General features: G+C 54.5%; 1 protein-coding gene across 1 annotated transcript in view; it reads left to right on the top strand.

Annotated features, from left to right (window-relative positions):
* The first annotated feature begins 6,297 nt into the window (after positions 1 to 6,297).
* The window catches only part of CLASRP (CLK4 associating serine/arginine rich protein), a 52,421-nt gene continuing 51,515 nt past the window's right edge, over positions 6,298 to 7,203 (top strand). Inside the window, exon 1 of the mRNA XM_065420684.1 lies at positions 6,298 to 6,353. The gene's annotated coding sequence lies outside the window, so the exon portion shown is untranslated. The remainder of the gene's footprint in view (positions 6,354 to 7,203) is intronic.

The following is a 7,203-nucleotide window of genomic DNA, read 5'->3' as shown; positions in this document are numbered from 1 at the left end:
GCTGTCTCATCCTGAACCACTTTACGAGCCCATATACCACCTCTAGATGGGGGGGGGGCACGTCGCTATCGCTACAGTGCGCCCAGCTCTAGGGTGCAACACAGCAGACATCTCATAGCAACAGCATGCTATAACTGAGGGCAGGACGCGAGATAACTGTGGGGTGGGGAGATATAGGGAGACCGAACAGAATTACCCAGGCTCTGGGCATTAATATTACTCATCTTACACGTTCTCCACCCAAGCAGCACTGGTACGATACTGACACAGAGGGCAGAGTGCCCCCCATATAGCAATGAGGCCTGATGCCGCTCAGCCTGTGAATGCTGAGAAGCTGGCAGCACCAGGTGCTAAGGCAGCAGGTTAAGTGCCTGGAGACCCTATTGTAGCCCGGGCTGACACTGGCTCTGTCCCCCCGTAGCAGCTAGCTCACGTATAGAGATTTGTGCTGCTGCCGCCTGGGTGCTAACAGAGCAGCTCCTATTAGAGCACTTCCTGCAGGCTGCTAAGTTGCATCATTGCCAGCTGGGTGCATCATTCTGCTTGACATTAGCCGAGTGTCCTACTGTTAACCCTAAGTTAACTCTAGGTGGCTGTCCCCAGTCAGAGCCATTAGAGGGCCTGCTCCCCATGTCCTGGGGAAACCTGTGCCCACAGCTACCCTCTGGGACGCCTGCAGGGAGCCTGTGACCACCCACACTTCTCAATGACTCTCTGGCTGCTGCCTCACTGCTCAGGGGGCGTCTAGGGGCCCCATGGCGTCTCCAGCTGCCATCCCATCACCCCCTTCTTGGGGTGCTGTTTATTCTTGCTGCCTCGACTTCCTCCCCAATCCCTCCTGGTCCCCTGCAGCCTGGAGGTCTTTTGAGTCTTTGTCCAGGTGGAACTCACTGATGGTGCACATGTCTCAGCTTTGACCAGCGTCTAATGGGGCAGCGCTGGCCCCCTGCATCCACTCCTACCCTCCACCCACGGGCAGAGTGGCTCTGCCCACCGCTCACTTCCCTTTCTGGCTGTGGCAGTGAGATGTAGCACCGGGGTGCCCTTTCACCCAAGTGGCTGGTAGGTCTCAGTAGTGGCTAACGCTCTGCCTGCTGGAGCAGTCCATCCTCTGGCTCGGTCTCTAGGGCCACTCCATGATCCCATGGTATCTGGATACTTGCTACCAGAGAAGGGTGGGTTGTGGGCTTCCCACTGACAAAGCATCTAGAACCACAGTTACTGTACAGTAAGTACTTGCTCTTTACTGGAGTCCCTGTCCATGTGGAGCCCACTCCAGTGACTAGCTAGTAGCTCCCAGACTAACCGGAGGAAGGTGTGAGGAGTCCTAGCTAGAGCTGACTAAATAAGGATTGCAGAGCTGCTCTCCCAAATCCGGCATCACAACCAGTAATCAAGCCCCGGTGTAATGCGCGATGAAGGTGTGGGCTGTGCTCCATCTGGCTGCCCTCGAGATCTCTGAGAGGAATACTTCTGGGAAGGCTGCCTAGTTGAGAGGGCCCTGCAGCCTGAGGCCAGGGGCACCTCTGGTAGCTGGTTACAGATTGCAACCGATGGAGTGAGCTGTGAGAAGAGACGGCCGGATTAACCCACCGCTGGGCCCTAGACAAACGCACACTTCTGGGCCCCTGCTTTCTAATATGAACACCAACAAACAGCCGTACAGGACACTCTGCAGCCAAACTCGCCCTGCTGTGGATCTGCTGGGCCCGGTTGCTCATCTCGCTGCTCTGGGTGCTGCTCACCATGATGGAGGCGTAGCCTGGCCAAACCTGAGTGGTGCTACAACCCCATCAGCCAGGTCACAATGCCACTCACTCAGGTTTGGCCCAGCCACCCCTCTGTCATGGTGAGCCTCACCCCCAGCAGCAGCAGGATGAGCAGCTGGTCCCAATGGATCCACAGCAAGGCCAGACTGGGTCCCAGGCACATGCCTAGTTTGTCTATGTGTTAATCCGGCCCTGAGAAGAGATGGCCTGACCTTCCGCAATGCTAAAAAATAAACAGGGTGATTTCCTGAATGGCTCCATGCTGCCTAGAGCCCTCCTTGAAACCAGGAGCTTGGATTCTCCCAGGTTCAAGTGCAGCTTGGGGAAGAAAACGGTGAGGTTGATGGTTTGGTTTAAATGAAAAATCAGACACCACCTCGATGAGGTGCTTACGGTGGGGCCTCAGCCCCATCTTCTCCCTGTGGAGGACAGTATAAAGGAGCTGCTTACTTGGCTCTCGCAAAGCTTCCTAGCTGGGGTGACAGCCACCAGGAAGAGTGAGATGGTGGCGATGGTACCCGGATAAGGGTCACAGGGGGTTCCAACCAGGTTCCTACAAGAACAACATTAAGGGTCCAGGAAAGAGGAGCTCATGGACCAGGGTTAGGTGCAGACCAGTCCTTTTAGAATGAAACAGCCGGACAGGAGAATACCATACAGATTTGCACTGGAGCATGGCTAATGGTGAGGCTCAATAGCTTGAGGTGAAGGATGTAGTCCAAAATCTTGGCATCTAATGGGCTGACGCTGTATTGTAAAGGAAGCCCAGATAGAAAATCTTTCCCACTACACGATCAATCTATGGATCAGAGTGCTTCCTCCTCTCTATAAGGATTTTTTGGTCTTCTCTAAAGCAGATCCTGGCTGTAGTGCACAACCAGCCAATTTTCAAGCCATGAGATGTAAAGAGGTTGGATTTGGAAGGAGAATTTGCCAGTGCTCTGAGAGAATACGTCTGGCAGACTGGAGCCTTGCGGACAGTGCAGTAGGTCTGCGAGGCAACACCGATGCTACAAGTATTACTGTGGTCACATCCTACTTGATCTTTTTTATGACCCCGGAGATCAGGGAAACGGGAGGAAAGGCATAAAGAAGGCCTTGAGACCAGGATATGGGGGAAGCATTCGGGAGGGAGCCTGGGCTGGTAACTGCTCTGGAGCAGAAGAGAGGACATTTGCTGTTCTTGTTAGTGGCAAACAGGTCTACCACGGGGAAGCCCCCTCTGTGGAACACAGGCTTGAAAACAGAGACCACCGGTGGCTGGCGGAGTACTGTCATTCAGGTAATCCACCAGACTGTTATTTGTTCCTGGTTGCTGAAGGGCCATGGAAGTTTCCACAGTTTGATTCCCTCCTCACAGAGCCCCCCCTGCCTGTTGATATAATACATTGCAGTGGTGGTGTCTGTCAGGATCTGTACTGTCGTCCCTTCCAGCACAGTATTTCTTGTGGTCTCAAGTGGGCTGATGCTACTGCCAGGCATTTTGTGAATACTCCTGGGGTATAAACAGGCTGGACAGTCGTACCCAGTATCGGTAGCTGTTGTGACCCACTGGAAAGTGGAGATATTTTCTGTGGGCTGAATGAATCACTGTGTGAAACAAGCATCCTGAAGGCTGAGGTGGTAGAGACTCTCTGTCCTCTATGCCCTAGTGTGGGGGACACATGGACATGCAGGGCCCAGGCATGGACCCAATGGACACTACTGGTCAAAAGATTCCAACCTCATGCACGCGAGATGCATGTGCACCGTAATGGATCCAACTGGACCAAATATCTAGAAGAACCCCACTTCCTGCAAAGGACAATAGAACCTTGATTTTACAAACACCAGCCTTGGGAATGACCAGTTTCATGAACCCCTTTTCCTGGCCAGGAAAAAAATCCTCACATAACAAAAGTGATGTCGATGAAGACTAAGTCAACATCCCGTCACATTCTGATGCCTTCAGTGCACTGGACATCGCGCTGCAGTGGCAGGAAGGACTGGAAGAAAGCAATGTAGTGCCCTACATCACAGATCCACAGGGTCTGGTCTAAGCCCCAACCTGTAATCAGTCCCATGGAGTGACCCTTTTAGTGTGCTGGGCCCCCAGCATCCACTCACTTCCACAGGGGTAGGCCCGTGGACTCCATAACTGAAACTGGGCCTTTGGGTACCAGCGATCCCTGTGGTTCCCAGCTGCAAGTCCAGACTCTTGTGGGAGGCTTGTACGGTGCCCCTTCAGGACGCAATGCTCCCAGTAAGCATTTACAATGACACCAGGCAGCCTTTTCAAAAGAAGGTAATCTATTAGTCACCTGGCCTACAGAATCTGACAGTCCTTAGAGGAAGCAAAGGTCAGGACAGAGTTCAGCCTGGCCAACATCAGGGCTCTACCCCAACAAGCTCCTGTAAGATCCATTTTGGCCCTGTCTCTGTCCCTTTGTGTTTGGTTCCACGTGTGTGTGTGTGCTGTAGGTATCTGTGAGCTCAGCTTTTAACATGGCCACCAACCACTTTTCCCCTTTGTTCTCCTGCTCAGAGCCCTTGCTTGGCTTCCCTGCAGAGAGGTGTGGGGAAATCTCCTTCCCCTTGCCAGTTGGACACTCGCTAGGTGGAAATGTCTTGGCCATCGGGGTTTCCATTGTCTCTTTGGCTCTTTCATTCACACATGTAGACTTTATTCAGCTTATTATTGACTCTGGTTTCCAACCAGGCTGCTGAATCAACACCTCATCCCTTCTCTTTACACTCAGTGCAAGGCAGTGTAAAGCTCAAGGGGAAACTGAGACGCATATAGGTATCATAAAAATATTACCCAAATTCCCACATTTGTCACACCACACTCATGCACCAGACCGACTCTTTTTGAGATGTTCAATTTTAGGAACTTTTCAATCCTCGATTAGTTTATAAGAACGGCTGAACTGAGTCAGAACAAAGGTCCATCTAGCCCAATATCCTGTTTTCTGACAGTAGCCAATGCCAGGTGCCTCAGAGGGAATGAACAGAACAGATAATCATCAAGTGATCCATCCCCCATTCCCAGCTTCTGGCAAACAGAGGCTAGGGACACCATCCCTGCCCATCCTGACTAATAGTTCTTTTTTGAACCCTGTTATAGTCTTGACTTTCACAACATCCTCTGGCAAAGAGTTCCACAGGTTGACTGTGCATTGTGTGAAGAAATACTTCCTTTTGTTTTAAACCTGCTGCCTATTAATTTCATTTGGTGGCCCCTAGTTCTTGTGTTATGAGTAAATAACACTTCCTTATTTACTTTCTTCACACCAGTCATGATTTTATAGATCTCTATCACATCCCCCTTAGTTGTCTCTTTTCCAAGCTGAAAAGTCCCAATCTTACTAATCTCTCCTCATACAGAAGCTGTTCCATACCCCTAATCATTTTTGTTGCCCTTTTCCAATTCCAATATATCTTTTTTGAGATGGTGCGGCCACATCTTCACGCAGTGTTCAAGATATGGGTATACCATAGATTTATATAGAGGCAATATGATATTTTCTGTTTTATTATCTATCCCTTTCTTAATGATTTCCAACATTCCGTTCTCTTTTTTGACTGCTGCTATACATTGAGCAGATGTTTTCAAAGAACTATCCAAGATCTCAGGGGTTTGAGCATTGGCCTGCTAAACCCAGGATTGTGAGTTCAATCCTTGAGGGGGCCATTTAGGGAATTGGGGCAAAAATCTGTCTGGGGATTGGTCCTGCTTTGAGCAGGGGGTTGGACTAGATGACCTCCTGAGGTCCCTTCCAACCCTGATATTCTATGATTTTATATGTATACATAGTAGGGACTGTTTTCCAATGTGCATTACTTTGCATTTGTCAACATTGAATTTCATCTGCCATTTTGTTGCCCAGTCACCCAGTTTTGAGAGATCCTTTTGTAGCTCTTCGCAGTCCGCCTGGGACTTAACTATCTGGAGTAGTTTCGTATCATCTGCAAATTTTGCCACTTCACCCTTTACCCCTTTTTCCAGATCATTGATGAATATGTTGAATACGACAGGTCCCAGTACAGACCCCTGGGAGCTACCACTATTTACCTCTCTCCCTTCTGAGAATGGACCAATTATCCCTCCCCTTTGTTTCCTTTCTTTTAACCAGTTACCAACCCAGGAGGGGCCCTTCCCTCTTCTCCCAGGGCAGCCCACTGGCCTGCTGTACCCATACTGTCTGCACCTGGGCCGTGCCAAGGTCACCAAGCACCTGGGGGCCAGGAGTAGGGGCAGCCCCTGACCCAGCTTCACCCCCCCGGGGGAGTTGTGCTTTGGCTCCTTCTGCACCGGCCCCTCCCTTCTCCCAGGTTCCCAGGGCGTCCGCCCCGTTCCCGCCTATCCCTCCACACGGCACCAGCGCGAGGCCCCGAGAGCTACTGCGCCTGCGCCGCCGCCGCCGCCCAGCAGGCGGCAGAAACCAGCGGCCTCTGCCCCGCCAGCTTAGCCCAGCCCGGCCCCACCCCGCGGGGCGGGGCAGCCATTGGTTGAGGAGATTGAATCACGTGATCGGCACCAGCGACACTCTCTCTCTCTCTCTCCCTGTTCCGGTTCCGGGTCAATTACCGCGGCCCTCGCAGGTGAGTGGTTGTTGGCGCCGCTGGTAGGAAGCTTCCGTGCGGGGCGGGGGTGGGGGGGTGATGGGAGCTGGGCACGTTCCCCCCCCATATCCCCAGGGCGGGGCAGGGGGTTGATGGGAGCTGGGCACGTTCCCCCCCCATCTCCCCAGGGCGGGGGGGGCGTGATGGGAGCTGGGCACGTTCCCCCCCATCTCCCCAGGGCGGGGGGGGCGTGATGGGAGCTGGGCACGTTCCCCCCCATCTCCCCGGGGCGGGTGTGGGCCGGGGGTGGGAGCTGGGCACGTTCCCCCCCATCTCCCCAGGGCGGGGCAGGGGGTTGATGGGAGCTGGGCACGTTCCCCCCCCATCTCCCCAGGGCGGGGGGGGGCGTGATGGGAGCTGGGCACGTTCCCCCCCATATCCCCAGGGCGGGGCAGGGGGTTGATGGGAGCTGGGCACGTTCCCCCCCCATCTCCCCAGGGCGGGGGGGGCGTGATGGGAGCTGGGCACGTTCCCCCCCATCTCCCCAGGGCGGGGGGGGCGTGATGGGAGCTGGGCACGTTCCCCCCCATCTCCCCGGGGCGGGTGTGGGCCGGGGGTGGGAGCTGGGCACGTTCCCCCCCATCTCCCCAGGGCGGGGCGGGGGGTGATGGGAGCTGGGCACGTCGTCGTCCCCCATCTCCCCAGGGCGGGGCGGTGATGGGAGCTGGGCACGTTCCCCCCCCATCTCCCCAGGGCGGGTGTGGGCCGGGGGTGTGTGGGAGCTGGGCACGTTCCCCCCCATCTCCCCGGGGCGGGTGTGGGCCGGGGGTGTGTGGGAGCTGGGCACGTTCCCCCCCATCTCCCCAGGGCGGGGCGGGGGGTGATGGGA

This window comes from Emys orbicularis, chromosome 21, assembly GCF_028017835.1.
Source record: "Emys orbicularis isolate rEmyOrb1 chromosome 21, rEmyOrb1.hap1, whole genome shotgun sequence".
In the NCBI taxonomy this organism is placed as follows: domain Eukaryota; kingdom Metazoa; phylum Chordata; order Testudines; family Emydidae; genus Emys; species Emys orbicularis.
Note: the sequence above shows the minus strand (reverse complement) of the source record. Positions and strands in the feature narration are given on the sequence as shown.